Source organism: Anabrus simplex, chromosome 4 (genome assembly GCF_040414725.1).
Source record: "Anabrus simplex isolate iqAnaSimp1 chromosome 4, ASM4041472v1, whole genome shotgun sequence".
Classification (NCBI taxonomy): domain Eukaryota; kingdom Metazoa; phylum Arthropoda; class Insecta; order Orthoptera; family Tettigoniidae; genus Anabrus; species Anabrus simplex.
In genome coordinates, this window is record NC_090268.1 from 351028482 (window position 1) to 351054531 (window position 26050).

A 26050-nucleotide genomic window follows, 5' to 3' on the forward strand; every position below is an offset into this window, starting at 1 on the left:
ATGATGACTGCTTCCCATAGCGTTTGTCGGTAAGGGACGCTGGTGGATATACCAGGCGCAACATTTCATTCAATGTGAACAGTCCCCGTACTATTATATTCACGAAGCCTACCTCAGTACCAGTTAGCCAAAACCCAGTTGTCTCTATTTTTTTTTCTTTTACAATTGGCTTTACGTTTCTGCGACACAGAGAGTTCTTATGGCAACAAATGGATAGGAAACGACTGGGAGTGGGAAGGAAGTGGCCGTGGTCTTAATTGAGATATATCCCCAGTGTTTTCCTGGTGTGAAAATGGGAAACCGCGGTAAACCATCTTCAGGGCTGCCGACAGTGGAGTTCGAACCCACTATCTCCCGAATGCAAGCTCACTGTTGCCAACCTCTAACGCACGGTCGACTCGTTCGGTTCAGGTGTCTCTAATTCAAGATATTGGTATACGCAGTTGGTTTAAACATTTTCTAAATCACAGTGAACTCCAGTGATTTTGACAGCATTCAAAATGCTTTGAACACCTGTTTCTTTACTTTTAAAGGAGATTGCAAATATCAATTTTCATGTCTGTAACATCTTAGTTTTTGAGATATAAGTATCCTCATAAAAGGTATAATTGTATAATTTCGTGTAGCAATTTCTAGCCGAGTGCAGCCCTTGTCCATTGAGGGTGTGCGGGATATGCCATATCTAGGTAACTGCGTGTTATTATGGTGGAGGATAGTGTTATGTGTGGTGTGTGAGTTGCAGGGATGTTGAGGACAGCACAAACACTCAGCTCCCGAGCCATTGCAATTAACCAAAGAAGGTTGAAATCACCGGCCTGGCCGAGAATCGAACCCGGGATCCCCTGAACCGAAGGCCAGTACGCCGAACATTTAGCCAACGAGTCGGAGCTCATAAAAGGTATTCAACACCTTTTTCATCCCCCTTGAAGCATTTTGCGAAGAAAAAAACTGTTTCTTTATATTTAAGGGAGATTCCAAATGCCAAGTTTTACGTTTGTAAACTTTTAAGTTTTTGAGATATATATATATACTTATTTAAACAATTCACCACCCTTTTCTCACCCTTAGGTATGGAATATCCATAGTACAGCTGTATCCCCAAAATTTTATTTATTTATGTCGAGTAGTTTTGGCTTGCCGATGATGAATCTCTCAGTCAGTCAGTCAATCAGTCAGTCAGTTGGGAGATGTTATTTTAAATAACTATACTGCAGATACTTTTAACATTACGAAACATAGAAAAGTATCATCTAGATCCAACATTTCGCTCGTAATTTCTCCAGAAATTGTAAACTAATTTGTTTTTCATCTTTTTGCGCTTGTTTAGAGGAAGAAAGTGGCAATTCAGAAGATAATAAACAGCCAGTAATAGGATACAGGGAGAGAACTTATAAATAATATCTGAGGAGAAAATTTTACATTTTTTATAGTTTCTAAACAATATGAATATGTGTTTAACAAATAACTTCCCTTTTGGTATCGAATTATAGCTGACTATTTATTGCATAATTTTTAGATAAATATTGTGAAAATTACTGACTAATATAACAAGTCGGTGAAGCTTCTTTGGTTTGTGGAGAAATGGAAAATAGCATCACATTTTAACTATTTTTTCAGACATTTTTCACATACACAACATGGCAGAAGGTTGCACATTTTAAAATAAATGTCGCTGGGCTCAGAAAGTCAGATGGTAGAGCTCTGGCTTTCTGAGCTCTGGTTAGTGGGTTCGATCCCGATTTAGTACGGTGATGCTTGGGGGTGCTTAAAGAAGTTATCGTCATAATATGTCGGTAGATTTACTGGAACGTAAAAGAATTCCCGTTCAACAAAATTCCGGCACTACGGTGTCTCTAAAAACAAGAACAAAATAGTTGGTAGAATGCAGAACATTATTATTAGACCTGTCACGCTGAAGCTGTAGGCTACCAGACAAGAGAACGTTTGTGATAACTGATATTGTGTTTTACAATTGACTTTACATTACATCGACACAGATAGGTCTTATGGTGATGATGATATAGGAAAAGGCTAGGAGTGGGAAGGAAGCGAGCGTGGCCTTAATTAACGTACAACCCCAGCATTTTCCTGGAGTGAAAATGTGAAGCCATGTGAAACCACGGAAAACTATCTTCAGTGCTGCCGGCAGTGGGATCGAACCCACTATCTCCCGAACGCAATCTCACAGCTCCGCTACCCTAACCGCACGGCCAACTCACTCGGTAGGTTTCTGACCCAAAATGTCTAATAAGAATATTGTATGGTCTTAGTTATTAAGTGTGAGATCTTCTAAACTGGAGCCAACTTGGTGACCTGGCATAAACTTCCATGTTCAGATCGTGCTGTTGTCATACAGCGAAAGCAGAACTCTTCGGGGCGATTTCTGTGATTGAATTAACTTCCTCGATTAACTCTGGGTTCTTAATAAGCAAACAGCTATGCCAAGGCTTTACCCGTTTTTCAAAAATCGAGTACCTTAACCGCGATTTTATCCGTAAAGTATGGAATCATGAATCAGATACTCTTAGATTTAACAAGCATTACTGTACACGCTGAAAACACATATTCTATTTTTTTAAAGAAATCGTAAGAGGCAACCGAGTTTCGGAATATTTCCGGAAGATGGGCTCTTTATCAGAACAGTAAGGTTAAATATCCAGATCTCATCCCACAAATTTGAGCACAGGAAATAGCGCTTAACCGACTATACTGCTATGCCTAGTACACCCTGAATTATGTTTTGCAATTAAAATTCATAATTTCCTATTGCACAACAGAAAAATCACAGTTACATTTTAGAATTACATCCTGGGAACAAGCAGCAATTATGCCGCAGAATAATTAATGAATCTGCCTCTTAATGCTGCTCATCCTTCTGTTTTTAAGTTTCACTAATTCCCTCAATGTTTAGGGGTATACTGAGGGCATACATTCCGATTAAGTTAGTTTGCGAGACAGAAAATAAGACATTCGATTTTGAGCCTAGTTTGTATATACACTGACTGACAGTGACAATGCAACACCAAGGAGGAGTGGTTCAAAAGGGATGAAAGTTGGGGAAAAAACAGAGACGGCACGGATGAATAATTGACGTTTATTTCAAACCGATATGCAGGTTACACAATGCGCACGGCATCGACTCAGTAGGATGTAGGACCACCGCGAGCGGCGATGCACGCAGAAACACGTCGAGGTACAGAGTCAATAAGAGTGCGGATGGTGTCCTGAGGGATGGTTCTCCATTCTCTGTCAACCATTTGCCACAGTTGGTCGTCCGTACGAGGCTGGGGCAGAGTTTGCAAACGGCGTCCAATGAGATCCCACACGTGTTCGATTGGTGAGAGATCCGGAGAGTACGCTGACCACGGAAGCATCTGTACACCTCGTAGAGCCTGTTGGGAGATGCGAGCAGTGTGTGGGCGGGCATTATCCTGCTGAAACAGAGCATTGGGGAGCCCCTGAAGGTACGGGAGTGCCACCGGCCGCAGCACATGCTGCACGTAGCGGTGGGCATTTAACGTGCCTTGAATTACGCACTAGAGGTGACGTGGAATCATACGCAATAGCGCCCCAAACCATGATGCCGCGTTGTCTAGCGGTAGGGCGCTCCACAGTTACTGCCGGATTTGACCTTTCTCCACGCCGACGCCACACTCGTCTGCGGTGACTATCACTGACAGAACAGAAGCGTGACTCATCGGAGAACACGACGTTCCGCCATTCCCTCATCCAAGTCGCTCTAGCCCGGCACCATGCCAGGCGTGCACGTCTATGCTGTGGAGTCAATGGTAGTCTTCTGAGCGGACGCCGGGAGTGCAGGCCTCCTTCAACCAATCGACGGGAAATTGTTCTGGTCGATATTGGAACAGCCAGGGTGTCTTGCACATGCTGAAGAATGGCGGTTGACGTGGCGGTGGCGTGCGGGGCTGCCACCGCTTGGCGGCGGATGCGCCGATCCTCGCGTGCTGACGTCACTCGGGCTGCGCCTGGACCCCTCGCACGTGCCACATGTCCCTGCGCCAACCATCTTCGCCACAGGCGCTGCACCGTGGACACATCCCTATGGGTATCGGCTGCGATTTGACGAAGCGACCAACCTGCCCTTCTCAGCCCGATCACCATACCCCTCGTAAAGTCGTCTGTCTGCTGGAAATGCCTCCGTTGACGGCGGCCTGGCATTCTTAGCTATACACGTGTCCTGTGGCACACGACAACACGTTCTACAATGACTGTCGGCTGAGAAATCACGGTACGAAGTGGGCCATTCGCCAACGCCGTGTCGCATTTATCGTTCGCTACGTGCGCAGCACAGCGGCGCATTTCACATCATGAGCATACCTCAGTGACGTCAGTCTACCCTGCAATTGGCATAAAGTTCTGGCCACTCCTTCTTGGTGTTGCATTTGCTCTGTCAGTCAGTGTATTACAAATAGCTGTTCAAGCAGGGTAATTTAGTTGAATGACTTTCTCAAAAATGGCCTTCTCCATGAGCCAAACCGCCTAATTACCGCAGGGCATTTCCATAATATTCTTTGATATTTATTTATTTACTCATTTATATAATTAAATATTTATACATAATTCTGCGTTCTTTTCTGAATAACCGGTGAAAAGTAAAAGTCCTGGAATATTTATTTATTTATTTATTTATTTATTTATTTATTTATTTATTTATTTATTTATTTATTTATTTATTTATTTATTTATTTATTTATTTATTTAGACATCAGCACGGAGGCTGGAAGAAAGAAGGTTGAAATGAAAGGAACAGACTCGTCGACAGATCGTGAAGAAATGTTTACATTTTTTCCCATATCATCTTTGCTCAGGAGGTCGAAGTGAAAATTGACCTCTCACTATTTGAGACATTAAGGGTCATCGCATGGTCTGAACGTAATTTTTATTGCAAGTAAAATGTTGTACTCGTGCTCTATCACCCCATTTCTATTCACTGTCATTCAGTCTCCATTCAATATCATGTAGAGATCAACGAGATAAGAAAGCCCATGAAGAAAATAATATAAGGCTAGTGTCAAACCATAAACTGAAATAATATCTGCTGCTTTAGATCGAAGGTGAGTCCATCCTGAACTCTGCTACCTCTGATAGAACATGGTGCAGTTCGTGCATCAGATGAAATGTGGCAGTGTCTGATATAAACAAACCCACGAGTATCTCTCGTCCTTTACAACACATAAGCTTTATACTTGAACCTTTATGAGCTAACAACCGCACAGAGACCATAAAACTGCCAAGATAATCCATTCTGTTTTATACATCACGTAATCTACTGAGGTCATCGAAATTAATGCTTGAAATAATTTCAATAAATCATCCTTATTCTGGACATTGCAGCAATTTGGGTTTATGTCGTGCACTACGAGACAAGCTACTGAAGAACCTAATGATTCTCAGAAATTCACTCACTTCCTCAGATGTAAACATATACTACTCGAAACTGTACGCTATTTTTTTTGCTACGGGCTTTACGTCGCACCGACACAGATAGTTCTTATGGCGACGATGGGATATGAAAGGCCTAGAAGTTGGAAGGAAGCGGCCGTGCCTGGTGTGAAAATGGGAAACCACGGAAAACCATCTTCACGGCTGTCGACAGTGGGATTCGAACCCACGATCTCCCGGATGCAAGCTCACAGCCGCCAGCCTCTACGCGTACGGCGAACTCGCCCGGTCGAAACTGTACGAATGGGGGCAGTTGACTCTCTGGGTTTTCATGACAACGTCCCACGACGAAAGTCGAACACTGAATAAAATGAAGTAAACGTTAGATATTCAATTCAATACAGTTTCCTTTACAAGCGGCAAATGTCACTAATGTTATTTCTTACAAACTAACTTATCTAGTTGGTCGCTAGCGATAAGGATAGCTAATTGAGGAGCGGATAGGATAAAGGGTTTAATAATCACAAATCAAAAAATGTAAAATTCACTTTTTTAAGGAAAGAGGTATATCCTCATGCTTATACCCCTGCGGGTGGGGGCGGTAGAATAACATCCACGGTATCCCCTGCCTGTCGTAAGAGGCGACTAAAAGGAGCCTCAGGAGCTCGGAACTTTGGAGTGTGGGTTGGCAACCACGGGGCCCTTAGCTGAGTCCTGTCATTGCTTCCACTTACTTGTGCCAGGCTCCTCACTTTCATCTATCCTATCCGACCTTTCTTGGTCGACTCTTGTTCTTTTCCGACCCCGACGGTATTACGTATGGAGGCCTAGGGAGTCTTTCATTTTCACGCCCTTCGTGGCCCTTGTCTTCCTTTGGCCGATGCCTTCAATTTTCGAAGTGTCGGACTCCTTCCATTTTTCTCTCTGGTTAGTGTTATATAGGGGATGGTTGCCCAGTTGTACTAAAACAATAATCGCCACCACCTCATGCTTAAACAGTAGTATTGGATACAAGTCTAAAACTTCTACCTCGTAGTTGATACAAACCTCATTAGATGATGTAAGATACAATTCCATGATTGAGTGCGTAGGAACTAATACTACCCGTAATAGCTTTCCCTTATATTAGCTTATAGGGACAGAAATGAAATAGCCTCTTGTATTTTGAAGACAATGAACTTTCGTATTACACCTCAGAAGAAAATTTACGGTTGGTGTGACAATTGTGGGAGCCAAAATAATATCCACATGCTGCTGATTGCCATTGTTTGATTATTAAAGGCGCCTATGGCTCTACTGAACATAAATTTGTGAAAACGTGGCTATTTACCCAGTGAAGGATAGTTTTCAAATTCTGGATTGAAGTGCACTAATTAATAATAGGAGTGTAATAGGAGTGTTTATATGTTTCTTAAAAGCAAAGCATAGAACTGTTGAAATATAATGTGCGGGATGTGTTCAAAAAGAAACCGAACTTTTGAAACAGCGCGCTAACCGTCAGAGGGAGCGCGATGCGCACTTAGCGGCAGGTTTAGACAACCAACTGCCATTTGCCGCGTTTCGCTGGTGAGCTACAGCAACTGAAGAGAGCCCGTGCACAAGTTGTTCGTCGGATTAATGCCAATGTGGCAATGAAAGACCTTGAAGAACAACGTGCACGCACGCGCTCCAGAGGGTGGACAAAGGATCTTCTCGTCCAGCAAGCACGCATGAGTCGGTCAAATATTCACGTGGTCAGATGGTAAGCAAGGAAGTCCGCCAGGGAATTCTAGCGCGTTTGAGGGATGCTGTGTGCGGAGGCCTGTACTGAGGGAAACCGGACCTGGTTGTTGCATCATGACAATGCGCCGGCTCACGCGTTGTTTCCTTACCCGCAGCTATCTATACTGAGAGTCAACTTAAGACCTTAGCGGTCCCTTTGATGTTAGTCAGACTTCTGGTCGGTGAAAAGGCTTCCGCAGCGCCAAATAGTTCCCTAGTTTTGTTACTTGTTCCTGAAGTCAGGAGCTTCCTTCAGTTTGGTTAGATATTCTGGTGAACTGACTTGATGAATTAAAATTTTTGCCCTGTATAAATATGGAAAATGTATCACAGGTTGTATGTTATTCGGGTTCGTTACCAACACATATTTCATACGTAGATGGCTGTGAATAGTTATTGTTCTCAGTGGAGTATGTAGCAAAATAATAATAATAATAATTTAATATGATATTGATATCTTATTGCACTGTGTACTTAGTAAGTTTGTTCGAGTTCATTCCACTGTTGATAAGTTCGCATAATAGGTGGGACGTTGAAGATGGATCCAAGAAAACTGTTGGCAATACTGGCTGCAACAGCGTGTTCACTGTTCAGTATTCATAATGGCTGCCAGCTGTGAGCAAGACGTGTGTGATGCTGTGACGCTTGAGTTCCCTGTGAAATACTTTAAAGCTAACAAAAGTAGAGGACAATAAAGTAGAAAATCTAAACCAAATTGTTTTAAACGTTTACAGTAGCCTACGAGATTAGAATCCACTGTGGACTGTGGAAGACGTGAAAACGTCCGCGCAGCTGATCGGCGTTTCTGTGTACAGTGTTTACGCCGCTCGCTTGGAATGGAAAATCCAAGTCTCCAGGGAAAGAACGATGTGTCAGCTCAGCACTCGCCGTAAATAAAACAGGAAGGGCCTTAACACGGTATGGGAATAGGATCTTTGGCGTATTCGATGATGATGATAATAATAATAATAATAACAATAATAATAATAATGTGTACTTTACTTTATATTCGCAACCGCACTCTACCTACAGAAATGTTGTCATGAGAGGATCATGAGTTCGTTTTTACCTTCCGAATGACGAGACTACAATATTTACAACATTCCTGGAAGCATTGTATTTTGCAATCCCACTCACCGGTGGGTTTTTCAGCTTTTTTAACTATGAGAAACTGCCACTGACAGTCGTTGCAAGAGAGCGGAATCGTATACGTATGTTGTAAGTCTCCATGTGCCTCACACAAATCGCATTATGAAACAAAAATAATTCTTGCTTCTCTTGCCTCGGAATTCGTCAGTAATCTGTAGGTTTTATATGGTCAATGAAGGAATAAATAGGTATGGTACGTAATCAAAGTACAGCTGTGTGAAAGGCAGTGATTTCGTTTGATGCTTCACTATTTCAGAATGAAGTACTCTACTTGTCAGATGGACGCACGGCGTTAATGATAAGCTGGTTGTGGCGGAGATGGAGAAGGGTGACGAGACGGGAAGGGGGAACAGGGGACGTGCTCACATGCGGAAGGATACTTTTCCTAAGCTCTTAACTTGAATTTCAGTATAGCAAAACATTGTGCTTCTTCCGCCGTATTTTCTGGACTTATTCCCAGCAGACTTTTTCCTGTTGTTCAATCATTCCTTTCCCCTCTGTACAGGAGGTTTAGGATAATCTGACAAGAGACCTGTGAGCCATCCGAGAAAGTGCGTTCCAGAAATATTTCAAAAAATGGAATGAACGATGGCAACGGTGTATTGTCAGTAGAGACTGCTTTGAGAGGGACAGTGCTTAAGATGTTATACCAAAGTTCTGTTTCTTTTTTTTGAACACCCTTCTTATGGATGAATGGCATGTTTCATAATAATAATAATAATAATAATAATAATAATAATAATAATAATAATAATAATAATAATAATAATAATAATTTCACATTTCCAACCCAACCCCCTTCCCCATTCCACGGCCGTCTAGATTTCTCGATCTACACTTTTGGACTACATAGTACTTGGTTTTACATTAAGTTACGGTTGTTTTCTTAACCGACTTCAGTACAACTTCTCGGCAGATGTCAGGCTGGAAACGTAATTTAGGGTCTAAAATTATCCTTGTTCGAAATTATATCATGTCTATACGTCGACTACTTCCATCGCTAGCCAGACCAGCAACTACATCCATGTTCATAAAAGACAGAACACCTTGAAAGACTAGAGATAGGAATTTCATATTAAAGGACATATTCACTGGTATGTTCTGCAGAAATGATTAGCATTTCAGTCACCTAGGTTCAGCATGTGTTCTGTTGTCTAGTAGGCACTGGGTCCTCCATGGGCACTGATAACTTGTTCCATGCGTGATGGCATCGACGCGTATAAGACGCGAATGGTGTCCTGCTGCATCCATGCTGCATTCACCTGGTTCCACAGTTCATCTTTGGTGGTTGGCACTGGGTCACAGCGCCGCACACGTCGTTTCACCATATCCCACACATTTTCGATTGGCGGCAAGTCCGGTGGGCGGGCAGGCCAGGGCAACAGTCTGACATCCTGTGACAACTAGAAGGCACGTGTTCGTGCATCAATATCTGGTCGCGCGTTGTCCTCCTGAAATATGGCGTCTGGGGTGTCGAACAGAAAGGGTATGGCATGGGTCGCAGGATGTCATTCACGTCGGTCGAATTTGTCACAGTGCCCTGGACACGCACCAACTGTGATTTGTGGTAGTACCTAATAGCACTCCACACCATAAGGCCTTGAGTTGGCTCTGTATGTCTTGCGCGAATGCAGTCAATGTGATGCCTAACCCCTGTCTGCGGCGAACGAAAATGCGGCCGTCATTTTCAAATAAAATGAACCCGGATTCGTCCGAAAACACTACCTGCTGCCATTCCTGTCCCCATTGACGTCGTTCCATTCACCATATCGGTCTAGCATGTTTATGCACATTAGTCAAAGGTAGGTGGAGAAGTGGACGACGTACCGGTAACCCAGACCAGTAAAAAAGGCGACGGACTGTCATGGTGTGTTACATTGTTCCACTGTTGCGCCAGAGCTCGGGAGGACGCAGATCTCTCCTGTAATGCCATTCGGATGATGTGTCGATCATATTTGGGGGGGGGGGGAGGGGTTTATGGGTAGTGCGACCAGACCCATCTCTTCTGTGAACCATTCTGTACACACCCATTGCACTGCCGACACACTTCGTCCGCACAAGCAGCAATTTACCGGATGGATGCATCACGTTCTCTCATGCCAATAATGCCGCCCTCTTTCAAACTCACTCATTTGACCGTACGGTTCTCTTGTATGTCTGCAAGGCATCCTGCACGTCTGCTCAAGTCACACTGATCTATTACTTTCGGTTTATAGCGACAACGAGAGCCGCAGGGACATTTTACCAGTCAGTATTGATACGCCGATATTTCGATGTGGACCTTGAACCTGAGGGTCGACATGATTCAAATACTAACCATTTCTTTAGAACATACTAATGCACATGTCCTGTGAATATGAACTTCCTATCTCTATTCATTCAAGGTGTTCTGGTCTTTATGAACATGAATGTACAAAACCAAACCTTGCCAGCATTCACGTGAACGAGAAGAACCCCGCATGTTGTCCATTTAAATTCTTGAATATTTCGTATCAGTCTGGTTGATCAATTGATTAGTTTTGTTTAGACCTGGACGCTCCTCCAATGCTGCTTTGTCTTCTCAGATAATTATGCGTAGGAACAACGGTTTGTAATTGAAACTATTACATTGACAGGTTGGCGCAAATGGAGAAATGTAATTAGTAGCCCTAATATACCGATTATACCGTCTGATATACCTTCCCAATTGAAAAGATAACAAACATGAACCAATGTTGTTGTGCAATGGCTGTAAGTACTGTAAACTGTATATACACTGTCGATTTATTGTACGTGGCTGGTGTGTACCTGCTTGAACACTGCTTATCTTACAGATAATAGTATTTCATTTCTTAGAAACCAGTTCTCCCTTACATGTTTACTATTTCTCATAAAATGGATTCATGAGAAACATTTTGTAAAAAAACATTAGCAGGAATACGTATTCGTTTATATGAAGTGACTGAAATATTATTTCCTATCGAAATAAATAGTAAAGTACAGACAGTATTTCGGCCAAACATCATAATCATCATCATCTGTTTACCCTCCAGGTTCGGCTTTTCCCTCGGACTCAGCGAGGGATCCCACCTCTACCGCCGCAAGGGCAGTGTCCTGGAGCTTCAGACTCTTGGTCGGGGGATACAACTGGGGAGAATGACCAGTACCTCGCCCAGGCGGCCTCACCTGCTATGCTGAACAGGGGCCTTGTGGAGGGATGGGAAGATTGGAAGGGATAGACAAGGAAGAGGGAAGGAAGCGGCAGTGGCCTTAAGTTAGGTACCATCCCGGCATTCGCCTGGAGGAGAAGTGGGAAACCACGGAAAACCACTTCGAGGATGGCTGAGGTGGGAATCGAACCCACCTCTACTCAGTTGACCTCCCGAGGCTGAGTGGACCCCGTTCCAGCCCTCGTACCACTTTTCAAATTTTCGTGGCAGAGCCGGGAATCGAACCCGGACCTCCGGGGGTGGCAGCTAATCACGCTAACCACTACACCACAGAGGCGGACTTCGGCCAAACATACGTTACTAAAATAATTCCTTACATCATGCTTTTCTTGGATATTTCGAATATATCAGCCAACCTTCGAGAGTTACAGGCTAAATGCAGACCGCACACTGAAGACCTCGGTGAATAACTCTTCAGCTAATCTCACATCTAACTTATTACATTACTAAATGAACCCCAAGTAGAAGTGATTCTTGGTAACAATTGAACGGAAAAACCAAATGTGTACAATGACTTTTATTTAGAGGAATTCACGAAAGAATACAAAGTGCTCCCAAACTGAATATGCCTGGAGTTTCAATTTGTATCGCCGTTATCAAATTCACCATAATCTCTCCGTTGGGAGATCTCTATTTCAACAATGAGTATGAATTAGAGAATTAGAGCCATATGGCGATATGAGCATGGACACTTTAGATTATACAGTCTATCCTTTTGAAGATGGCACTGTGCATAAAGTTCTCTAATTCGATTAACTGTACTCCGACATCTGACACAATAATAAACAAATAATTGCACCTTTTTCTTCTCTTTGAAGTCTGTACGATCAAACGGCTATACTGTATTTCTGTGGTATTGCAACTGAAGCATGACTTGATACTTCGTTGGGTCCACACTGGGAGACTAAATCTGGACTTCAAAACAATCCTCTTATGGGTGATAGTGGTAGAATACATTCACAGAGTCTCCTGTCTGTTGTAAAAGGTGACTAGAAGGGCTCTCAACTTAGGAGAGTGGGTGACGACCACGGGGCTCCTAGCTGAGCGTGATACTGCTTCCACTTACTTGTGCCAGCCTACTCAATCTCTTCCTATGTGACCTCCCCTATTTAAATTTTGTTGACCACGAGGTCATTAAGTTTGCGAGGTGTAAGGAAATTTCACATTTTCACGCCCTTCGTGCCCGTCTTTTGCTGATATTTCCCTATTTCGAGGGGTTGGACATCTACCTTCTTCCCTTCTGGTTACCCCTGTGGCTGGAAGCGGTAGATTATGTCTTTGGTAACCCCTGATTGCCGTAAAAGGCGACTAAAATGGATAAGTCTAAGCGTCTCTCAACTTGCAACATAAGGTGGCGACCACGGTCCCTTATTGATTCCACTTACTTGTGCTTTCCTCTTAAATTCCATTTTTCTTCTAAGACCTTCCATGGTCAAGGAGTTAGAGATTGGAATAACTTACCAGTGGAGATGTTCAATAAATTTCCAAACTCTTTGAAATCATTTCAGAAAACGCTAGGAAAACAACAGATAGGAAATCTGGCACCTGGGCGACTGCCCTAAATGCAGATCAGTATTGATTGATTGATTGATTGATTGATTGATTGATTGATTGATTGATTGATTGATTGATTGATTGATTGATTGATTGATTGATTGATTGATTGATTGATTGATTGATTGATTGATTGATTGATTGATTGATTGATTGATTGATTGATTGATTGATTGATTGATTGATTGATTGAACTGCCCACAGAAAGTGCATTGTCACCGAGCTGTATGAATTCCCTCTAACAAACATTACCTCGAAATTTATTTCCATTCTCTCACTATTGAGACTTATAATTGCAGACTAATTAATTCCACAATCACGACTCAATTGAAGCACATTCATCATCACCGTTCTCTTAATTGGTTCCCATGTAGTGTACTGGGGTAAAACGTAATTTACAATTAATTAACTAATTTGCTAATTGTCTAATCAATTCATTACTCCCGACAGCTATGAAGTTTATTAATTGCATCAAAGTACGGTATTATGTGAGAACTAACCTGTTACACATTCGCTATGATTTCCTCCACTTGTCGCCTTATGATATTGAACTGACTGTCGCATTAGTCTGATTGCCATCCCTTCCTGCATATACTAACTAGAACACTAGTTCAACAGCACGTATTTAGGTATTTAAGCTCAATTCAGATTTTAGCTTGAAATACATTCATTTCTCTATCGTGTAATGTGCAACTGTTGCTTGAAGCTACTTCAATTATTCTGTAATTTGTCAGAAGATGAAGAACGCTATATTATATGACTATTTTGATACCCGTGGTCTAGGTGTAATGCATCTTCCTATTGCTCTGAGGCCCAGGGTTCGATTTTCAACCAGGTAAGGACGTTTACCTGTATCTGAGGACTGGTTTGATGCCTACTCAGCCTATGTGAGAACAATTAATTGAGAAGCAGTCTGTGTGGCTACAGTTTAGAAAGCAAATAATAGCAGCAGAAAAGTTAGAAATATCTCGTAATATACAGTCCACCGAGCTTAGCAACAGTAGCTTGGTCCGAACTGTAGTGCTATGGCGTATGGTTTGGTTTTGTATAACACCAGTTACAATGTCAACGGCTTTATATAGGGTGAAGCCGAACCACATCGCCAAACTTCCGGAGGTCGTTCAGAGATGCCTTCTGAATATTTTTGTATAAGGGACCCGTGGTCTCCGGTGACTTGTTACAGAGTACTTCGTTGTATTTACTTTGGTTTGTTGGCTCAGTTAGCTTTGTATAGTTGGGGACAAATCATGACGACCTCGCCTCACACCACTACTTTCCAGCGGCAGCTCGGTGTCTATTAGCGACTTATGGGATTTACTACATCTACTGCAACCAGAGTTGCCAAATCGGCTACTGCACTCTACACGAAGAAAGGGTAAATACTTCAGAGAGACGGGAAGAAAGTGGTTTGGCAGCCTCTCCAAAACAAACAAGGATCACTTAGAACTCATTAACTCAGCAGGGTGCTGGGTGTGATTGACAACTGACTTCCAGCTCGCTTCTAGGAACTGAGGCCGTCATGTTTTGTCCCCAACTATACCTGCATTTCACTGAAAATAATAAATGCTAGTTCCTGAAAAACGCTGGAGTGTCGGAATTTCGTCCCGCAGGAGTTATTTAACGTACCGAAAGCCAGCGATGCCTTTATCATTGTGGTCGACATTTTGAACAATACGTGTAAGGGAACAGTTCTACTTTTACTGTACAATATACAGGCAGAACAGACTGAACATTAAAAAAGTGTACAGACCAAAAGCAGGCATTTATACAAGTGGAGGCACGTGTATAAAAAGGTGCAGCATTCCAACTGATGAGCCCGCTGCTGGACTGGGGTGAAACGCTGGTGATTTCACGATTGAAAAACCCTAAAGACTTGAGAGCCTGAATGTTTTAATATTTGCAATCGATGTAATTAAATTATGGTTTCCTTCTAGGAAACTTATTTTTTGATAAAGGCCACAGGCAAGCATTTATACAAGTGGATGCACATTCTTCCCCTAGTGCACCGGCACTGCAGTGGTGTCTTGGAAAGCTGCAGCATTCGAACTTATGAGCCTGCTGCTGGACTGGGGTGAAATGCTGGAAATTTCACGAATGTAAAAGCGTAAAGACTTAGGAGCTTGAATTCTTTGATGATGATGCTTGTTGTTTTAAGGGGCCTAACATCGAAGGTCATCGGCCCCTTGAATGTTTTATAAGTGTATGTGTTTCGTCTGAGAGTGGTTGCATTACTTTGTGTTTTGTGTTGTACGTTTTGGTTATTGCATACTACATGCTTTTTCACTGATATGAAGGTATGTTCACAGAAGCGAGGATGATTTTGGTAACAAACCGAATAAATCGTAATTACGCCCAGCTCAGAAATCTCTCTACGCAACAGGTACTAAGGGCAATTAATGTGTCAGCGCTGCACGTCAGACTACAGGTAGCTGACCTGAGTTTCCTCCACGGGATGTTAAATGTACATTACCGCTCGGAACATCTCATCTGACTCGTCTCTCTCCATGTTCCTTCCAGCTCCACCAGAATTAAATACCTTCTCCACATTCCCCACAATGAGCACTCAGTACTACGACGATCTTTCCTAATCCGCCTCCCAGCTCTCTTTAACACTATTAATAGGAGATATGAGCTTCATAGAGCATCAAGTAAAAGAACATTCGAGAGGGCCCTAAATAATCTCTTAAGCATAAGTTGATGTGAAGTGCTTATACCGCCATCTTGACCCACGACGACATGGCTATGGACAGGGATATCTCATGGCTTTCGATTTGGACAGTTGTTATTAGTAGGCAGTGTACCTGATCTTTTGTTATGTTTGTTATATTTTATTATGAAAGTTTATATTTGTTAGTTTATGGACGGCACAAGTGAAATATGCTAAGTGTAGCTATATCTTGTGCTTCGTGAATAAATAAATAAATAAATAAATAAATAAATAAATAAATTATTACTCTGTAACGAGCCACAGGGGAGCCTCCGTGGCTCAGGCTGCAGCGCGCCAACCTCTCAACGCTGGATACAGTGGTTCAAATCCCGGTCACTCCATGTGAGATTTGTGCTGGACAAACCGTAGGGAGGACAGGTTTTTCTCCAGGCACTCCGGTTTTCCCTGTCACCTTTCATCCCAGCAACACTCTCCATTAATATTTCATTTCATCTGTCAATCATTTATCATTTATCATTGCCCCTGAGGAGTGCGACAGGCTTCGGCAGCCGGTACATTTCCTATCCTCACCGCTAGTTAGGGTCTTCATTCATTCCATTCCTGATCCGAAACATCTTACAGTAGTTCGATATCCGGAATGTGACAAGCGAAAAATAGGAATAACTACTCCATGATGACCATCAGCTTACGTCCTTCCGGATGAAATAAGCATATTTCTACCACCTGGGCTCCAGGCATGAAAATGACTTACAATATTACAAACAGGTGTTTGCGCTGGGCTAAGTGGCTTAAACGATGGAGACGCTGGCCTTCTGAACCCAACTTGGCAGGTTCGATCTGGGCTCAGTCCGGTGGTATTTGAAGGTGCTCAAATACGTCAGCCTCGTGTCGGTAGATTTACTGGCACGTAAAAGATTTCCTGAGGGACTAACTTCCGGCACCTCGCCGTCTCCGAAAACCGTAATAGTAGTTACTTTCGAGCAAAGTCCCGTTGTAACCATTGGTCTTCCCACTTGTCTGTCCAAGGAAGATTGGTGTAAATGACCGCCATATGTCCAAACCATCTCAAATATCCGCTCTGAATTATGGCAGATATATCAGAGTTACTATAGGTCGATCGTTATGCTACGATTGCTGCGAAGTTTTCTTCTTCTTTATCTCTTTACCCTCCATGGTCGGCTTTTACCTCGGACTCAGCGAGGGATCCCACCTCTACCGCCTCAAGGGCATTGTCCTGGAGCTTCAGACTCTGGGTCCGAGGATACAACTGGGGAGGATGCCCAGTACCTCGGCCAGGCGACCTCACCTGCTATGCTCAACAGGGACCTTGCGGGGGATGTGAAGAATGGAAGGGATAGCCAAGGAAGAGGGAAGGAAGCAGCTGAGGCCTTAAGTACGATCCCGGTATTTGCTTGGAGAAGAAGTGGGGAAACCTCAGAAAACCACTTTCAGCATGGCTGAAATCGGAATCGAACCCACATCTACTCAGTTGACCTCCTGAGGCTGAGTGGACCCCGTTCCAGCCCTCGTACCACTTTTCAAATTTCGTGTCAGAGCTGAGAATCGAACCCGAGCCTCCGGGGGTGGCAGCTAATCACCCTAACCACTAAACCACAGAGCTGGACGCGTAGTTTTCATGTTTCTTTTTATTCTTTTATAGTTCCTAAAATTCTCCTGAGAATTTTTATTTCCAATGTAATGACTGATCAGCAACTTTTCTTTGTTAGGCCGTATACACCAACGTCAGGTTACTTTTGCTGCCATCTTAGATTTCCGAAACTCGGATAATGTCATTATTTCGGATGATGCTCACTTCTGTATTCACCAGAGAATTGTCCGGCTCCATGGATAAATGTTTAACGTACTGGCATTTGGTTACAGGGGTCGCGCGTTCGATTCCCGGCAGGGTCGGGAGTTTTAGCTATCATTGGTTAATTCCGCTGGCCCTGAGGCTGGGTGTATGCGTCGTCTTCATCATCATTTCATCCTCATCACGACTCGCAGGTCGCCTTCGGGCGTCAAATCAAGAGACTTGCACCTGGCGAGCCGAACATGTCTCCGGACACTCTTGGCAGTAAAAGCCATTTCATTTGCCACAGAATTTATTATCTCGATTTACCAAACTATTTCTTGTCAGTCTGAATTTGAACATTACATTTTTCATACTGACGCATGGAAAACAAATGACTACATGCTGCCGCCACTATCGAAATGTAAACAATTTCATGGTTTAATTTGGGGTTTACAAATAATTTGTCATGAATTATGTCCGCTATTGAGCAGAAACAAAGAAAGAAGCCTAACATGACTTTCCTAGCCCTTTCAGACCAGAAAGAAAACTGGAGATGTGGAATTTTGTTTGAACATCATAAACTAAAATGCTCTTAAATACATATATTTATAGTTTATTTTACAGAATAAAAGTTAACATCTTAAAAAGCACCCACACAATTGTGCATGTCACGGATTTATTCACTACTTACAACAGCAAAAATATCAACTCGGTACATGTGAATATACATATATGTTCATACTCAAACGTTCTATTTTACAGTGTGGAATCATTATAACAATTAACATCTTTGTTCAAACACAAGTATACATTACATTTCTTACATTTTTCAGTCTTTTTGGCTGTTCAAACACAAGTATACATTACATTTCTTACATTTTTCAGTCTTTTTGGCGGCAACACCTTACCGTCAGACCTGAAAGAAAACTGGAGGTGTGAAGTTTAGTTTGTACGTCAAACTTATTAAAATGCTCTTCAATACGCATGTTTCTAGTTTAATTTACAAAATAAAAACTATCATCTGAAAAAACAGCACACACACAATTGTGCACATCAACATTCAAAACCTCATGGTATTATGTACGATGTTGTATTTTCACATTTCCCCTTCACTAAACAATTTACACATTTCATTGATTACATTGTGATATTCGGTAAAGCTTCTAGATTAATATGAATGCAATTAATAAATGTTTATCTTTGTCATTACTACTTCCCGCCATCTTACCCATCAACTGCTTTTTAAACTCTCCTTTCTGCACCCTGGCGGTAAAGTGCTAAATAGAAACAAGTGAAGTACATGCTATGTGTTCCGCACAAGCACTGCAGACCGATCTAGCGCCAAGAAAACGTCAAATATGCTCAGACATAAATAAAATACGAACCCGCACAATTGTGCGTACACGGTCTGAAGGGGCTAGAGAGTGAATAGTTATTGAATTTGGTAGCAGAAAGTATTAATATCATCCAGAATCAGGAAACAAATTATAGCCTACACATTGTACTTCATTCAAAAAATAAGGCATTGTTTTCTTAATTCTTCATTAAAATGTCATCCAGTCGTGTACAAGATATAAGCTATAAACGATAATTCATCTTAGGTCCACATCTGTGTTTGCAATTCCAGGTTATGTTCAACCATGGATAACACTGACCGTGTGGAAGTTTCAAAATTAGTGCCATCGTAGTCCTCAAAGTATGTAGCGCGTTCTTTTTATCCAAATACGGTGTTTTATAGCATAATCTTTGTTATATTCCTCGTCGCTGTGATTTTCTCTTTCAGTTAATATTCCATGCGTCTACGAGCCGTCATCTTGATTTCCTGTTTTACCAGCCAACACTTCTCCGGTACAGTTTTAAACCGAGATAATGTTGTTGGTGAATACAAATGTAATACTGTTGCCTATGTTTTCTTAGCTTTAAACTAAGACAAAAGCTTTTATCCCGTTGGTAAATACGGGCCTTAGGACTCAATTTTCAAAGCCATAGAATAGCACTGCTTTGTATTTACTGAATGTGTTCCTTGTCAATAAGTCTGAAGTTGAAAAGACACCTGTCTGAACTCGCTATTCTAATTATGATGTTTTATTCTTCCCTGGTTATTTCCTATCCATAATTTTAAAATCTTGAACCCTCCCAATAGGGTAAGTATGGAAATTAGTTCTTGATCGAGTTACGCTGCACAAAGAATTGTCTACGACGAAGCGAAATGAAAACAGTGGGCACAATGTGGACTCTGTCACTAGCTGGGACAAACGCTTGTATCTGTAACTCAATCAAGTATTCGGAACACCACCGCTCAACGTTATAGCTTTAGTCTCGATTAAGTTATATTGCCCATTGTTCATGAATGTAATAAAAACTTCAGGTTTTTATCATATAATTACAACATTAAAATGAGTTTTACAGTGAATAAATCATGATTTACAACTACTGAGTTTCAATTAACTTAATGATAGGAAAGTACCTAATTAGTAACGCCCATGAAGCTTTTTAATGAACGGATGCCTCGTATTGTTCATTTTGCAGTAGCAAAAAAAGCAAGGGATGCAATGCAAAACGACCGTCATCAAAATTTGGTGATGCATATTTAATATGCATCCACTTATAATAAATTCTGCCGAACGAATTGGTCGTGCGGTTAGGGGCGCGCAACTGTGATCTTCAATTCGGGAGATAGTAACTTCGAACCCCACTGTTCGCAGCCTTGAAAATGGTTTTCCTTGGATTCCAATTTTCACACCAGGCAAATGCTGGTGCTGTACCTTAATTAAGGCCACGGATGCTTCCTTCCCACCCCTAGCCCTTTCCTATCTCATCGTCGTCGTAAGACTCATCCGTGTCGGTGCGACGTAAAGAAACTTGTACAATTAAATAAGTTCTCAATTCAAGTGAGTGATTTACATCACTAATAGCCAAAAAGGAAAAATATGCTCACAAAAATACATCAATAAATTAAGTAAATTCTTGATTTAACAGAATTTTAGAGACCAAGAGCTGTCCGTAAAAAGGGAAGTACATTAAATCGCGAATGGCAATGGGAGATTTTCAGAGGTATCAATAGCCTATACTTCAACGAGAATAATTGTATATTCCTACCATTCTTCAGTCGATTAGGCTTGAAAAATGTATTGCTTCAGTTGATTTTGACTTGTATGGATTTTCTTCAAAACTATTGATTGAAACTGCTGAAAATATTTGTAATGGCCGTCATTTCTGGATCTGATGAAGCACCATTGAACAATATTGAAGTATCCACGTGTTTTATAAGCACATACGAAATGAAACCGCTTCCTGATGAAATAATAATAATAATAATAATAATAATACTTTTTACGGGAATACCCGTGGAGCAGAAATAGGTTAAAGAAGGTGCCGGGGCGAATGGGTCTATCTACAATATCAAAATTAATTTAAACTTGAATTGAAGGTTATATTACTTATAGAACTTCAAACTTAACAATTTTTCACTTAGTGAACATAACAACATATCAGGTACAAAAGCAATCTTGAAACAAGGCTAGGAAAGTTCAAGATCAGTGAACTTTACAGATTATGGGCTTCTAGCCCGTACTTTTACAATTCTAGAGATACCGGATCCAGTTTACAAAATTTTAATTAAAATCTAGGAACCATTAAGTCAAGGGCGGAAATCCCCCAAATCAAGAGCACTTGCTCCCTCAATTACAATGTCAAGCCTTCCAGAGGCACCCTTCAGAATAAAAAAACTTTGAAAAGAGCTAACCGGCTCTCTTTATCTTCCAGCCTACTCGAGGAAACATCAAAAAACTCTTACACTCTCTGGCCCTCCATGGCCCAACTTACAAATTCAAACAGGGGTATCTAGTACCCAACCTATAGGGCCTTTGCGAAAAAAAACAGGTTAAGTAAACGGCCCGAAACACAAACTGAATGGAGGCGTACCTTGCACTCCAGATAATGAAATATAAAATCCTACAGGGCTCTTGGCCGATTAAACAGGGGCTATTCCCACATTACTGAGGTGGCTCGGATGGAAATAACTTTAATACATTACCTAAACTAAAGGTTGCGAAAACGTAGCCACCTCAAACCAATTTGAAGGGGAGCTCGAGAGGGTTACTCAATCTCTATCCCCGATTTACAGTTAAAGATTTTATGAAGTTTTTACATTAGCCGAAAGAAAATTAACATTTTAGGAAAGAATGTTACATACTTAAAGATTCGGACCTTCTCCTCAGATAAAGTTGCGGAAACAGCAAGAAAGATAGAATTTTATGTGGCCATTACCTTATAGATGTTTTGCTGACCGAAGAAGGAGGACCCCGCCTCCGGCCTTAACACACACACTTAGAAAGACGGCGATCAATTAGCAAGGAAACACAAAAAGCCTCAACTTATCACCCTCAGAGAGGGTTCGAGAGAATTCAGGACTAATTGGTTAATCTCAAAGTTACACTCATAATCGTACAAGAAGCCTGTGATAGGTTGAAAATTAATTTCAGAAATTTTTGATTGGCCAGATTCAAAACTGGCGGAAAGAAAAAGGAGTGTTGCCAACCTAAAATTAAATGAACATAGATTCAGTTATGGACAACCTAGAAATACAAAACTTCTTTAAGTTATGAGTTCTTCCACCTTGCACCAGAGTGCATGGTCAAAGTTTTTGGTAGTGTTATCCTGTGGAAAAATGTCCAAACTTCTTGATGGACTGTAATGCGATTGACCTATCTAAGGCATTTAATAGGGTAGATCATGGAAGACTACTGGCAATGAGTGCAATTGGCCTAGAAAAAAGAGTGACTGAATATTTCTAGAAAATAGAACTCAGAGAATTAGAATAGGCGAAGCTTTATCTGACCCCGTAATAATTAAGAGGGTAATTCCTCAAAGCAGTATTATTGTACCTTTATATTTTCTTACATATATCAATGATATGTGTAAAGAAGTGGAATCAGAGAGAAGGCTGTTTGCAGAGGATGTTATTCTGTACAGAGTAATAAATAAGTTACAAGGTTGTGAGCGGCTGCAGGGTGATCTCGATAGTGTTGTGAGATGGACGGTGGACAATGGTATGATGATAAAAGGGGTTAAAAGTCAGGTTGTGAGTTTCACAAATGGGAAAAGTCCAGTTTTAATTACCACGTTGATGGGGTGAAAGTTTCCTTTGGGGATCATTGTGAGTACCTAGGTGTTAATATAAGGAAAGATCTTCTTTGGGGTAATCACAAAAATATGATTGTAAATAAAGGGTACAGATCTCTGGACATGATTATGTGGGTATTTTGGATTTTAGTAAGGATGTAAAGGAGAGGGCATATAAGAATGTGGTAAGACCCCCAGCTAGAGTATGGTTCCAGTGTATGGGACCCTCACCAGGATTACTTGTGTCATGAAGTGGGAAAAATCCAAAGAAAAGCAGCTCGATTTGTTCTGGGTGATTTCCAACAAAAGACTAGCGTTACAAAAATGTCATAAAGTTTAGGCTGGGAGGACTTAGGAGAAAGGAGACGAACTGCTCGACTAAGTGGTATGTTCCGAGATGTTAGTGGAGAGATGGCGTGGAATGACATCAGTAGACAAATAACTTTGAGTGGCGTCTATAAAAGTAGGAAAGATCATAATACGAAGGTAAAGTTGGAATTCAAGGGGACAAATTGGGGCAAATATTCGTTTATAGGAAGGGGAGTTAGGGATTGGAATAACTTGCCAAGTGAAATGTTCAATAATATTTCAATTTCTTTGCGATCATTTAAGAAAAGGCTAGGAAAACAACAGATAGGGAATCTGCCACCTGGGCGACTGCCCTAAATGCAGATCAGTAGTGATTGATTGATTGATTGATTGATTGATTGATTGATTGATTGATTGATTGATTGATTGATTGATTGATTGATTGATTGATTGATTGATTGATTGATTGATTGATTGATTGATTGATTGATTGATTGATTGATTGATTGATTGATTGATTGATTGATTGATTGATTGATAGCAAACAAAAACAAGGAGAAATTAAGTCAGTTTAGGAAACTTCACAATAACGAAACTAATTAATTTTTCAGTGGTGACATCTTCTGATTAAAGTTCCAACTTGTTGCGTTATCAGTTTCACCCTTTGACCGATAGATGAGTTTATTAAGGCGCTTATTTTGAATGCGCGGCGTTGAGGTGTACCTCCCGGTACAATAATAATCAGCTTTCTGATCACCCCGTAGAACATTTTCAGCGATCTCCTCCTGGCTTCAAATTTGGTAGACTGGGTCACATTCATTGATATCTGGCCAACATTCACTGTCGTCCTCAATTAAATTGAATCGGTTATATGATAAAGTACACATGTCCACAATTGCTAGTTTTGAGATAAGTGGAAAAAACTCCCAACACTTTCTAATGCTTGCACTTCGTGCCACTTTTTTTTTTTTGCACCAATTATTTATTAGATACTCGTAATAATTCTGATCATTTTTTAAAAAGCTTTTCTAAAAAAGAGCGATATTCGGACTGAACATTTCTGGACATGTGGAATTTCTTAAATAAACTCTTGATATCAAAAATAGAACAAAATGAGCATATTTAATGACCTACAAACTTTTAACTGCAATTTAATTATGTAATTGAGTTTCAACTTTACATTTCTTTTCGTACAACAACATTAAAGTAAAAATTCAGAAAATTTTCCAGCATTGTCAGTCTTAAAATATATCACTTATTACAGTTACTCAAGGACATCCTCCCTGTTAACAATAATACCAAGAGAATGTCTTGTCATATCTGTTATTCACGTTCCTCAGATATGTCCTGTCTATTAAGAGTAGGCCAGGAGAACATTGACGAGGTCCAAGTAAAACCCTTATAATCTCTCTGAAAGATGGGAATATATATAATTTAAGCATATATGCATTAAACTTATTTTGTTCTAAAATGGATATGTGTGGTTTCTGAGATAACTGATTCAATTGTCACCAGCCTGCTTCGGAGATTCGCGAAATTGAGAGGTTTCAAAACATCAACAGTTGTCTTCTGGCTCATTTACGTTCAGTAACTCTTTTAAATTAGTTTCATTACCTGTATTTGTTGAATTACATCCGTTGAATTCGAAGTTCGTTTGAATCGGGGTCCGTTGAATCGAGTTTATACAGTGAGTGGCCAAAAGTCACGGGTAGACACTGAATGTGATGTTAATAACGAGTTGCTCCTTCACGAGCCCATAAAATGGCAGAAATACGGTGAAGCATCGACTCTACAATGTGTTGGAATCGTTCTGGAGGGATCTGGACCCAAGCATCTTGCCCTGTTACCCACAATTGGTCTTGTGTACTTGGTGCGACGTTCATGGCACGTTCACCAGCATCGACACCATCCCATAAATGCTCGACTGAATTAAGATCGGGAGATCTGGAGGGCCAACCCTTGGTTGTAATTTCATTGGAGTGCTCCTCCAACCACCTGCGTGCTCCTCCAGCTACCTGCGTGCCATCGCAGAGCGTTGACATGGCGCACTGTCCTCTAGAAACATGACATCTCCATCAGGGTACTCTAGGGCCAGGAAAGAATGCAGGTGGTCTGAAAGAACGTCACATAACGTGCAGCTGTCAGCGCTCTCTGCAGCCTGACAATGCAGCGTAACTGCGACCATGAAAACGCCACCCAGACCAGAGCTGGGCCACCTCCCGCTTGGACACAACCTTGTCGACATGCAGGATCCACAGCTTCATGGGACACACGACACGATCTCACACGCCCATCAGCTTGATACTACTGGAAACGGGATTCATCGGACCATACCACACGCCGCGACTGTTCCATGGTCCATTGCCATTGTTCGCGGGCCCATGCACGTCGTGAGCTCCGTGTCGAAGTGTCAGCAAGAGGACACGAGTTGGTCGTCGGCTGGTGAAGCGTATGCGGTGCAGTTGCCATCTTACAGTCCTGGTAGAATTGGGTTCCTGACTTGGCGATGATATGACTCTCAGTAGCCCATCGAGCGCTCAGTGTGTTTCTGCGGACGTCACGTGATATCCGTTCGTTAAACACCTGTGGTCTTCCCGTTCGGTGTTTTACGTGGGTGGTAACATATTGAAGATATTGAAGATCACCCTCGACACTCTTGATCTCTGAAACCCGAATTCGCGCGTAATCTCCACAATGCTATGGTCCATGCACTGTGCGCCGATGATTATGCCACGTCCAAAGTCGGTTAACTCGCGACGTGTTGCCTTCTTCACGACATTGGCGTCTGTGACAGACTGCTCAGCTACGTCGCAGCTATCCGCAACGCTCGGCGGACATACACAGCACATTTTCTAATGGGACACCCCTTCCTGTGACTTTTGATCACTCAGTGTATACCGTGTGAATAAGCTGCACCTATTTTCTTCTCGAACTTCTGCTAGGAATTAAACGTCTCTTAGTCCTATCTTAGGCTGCATATTATAGCAATTTTATATTAATTTAGCTCACTATAGACTTCACCGTATAATTATAAAATGTCACTATACTGTTACGAATATAAAACTCCATCTATTTCATTAA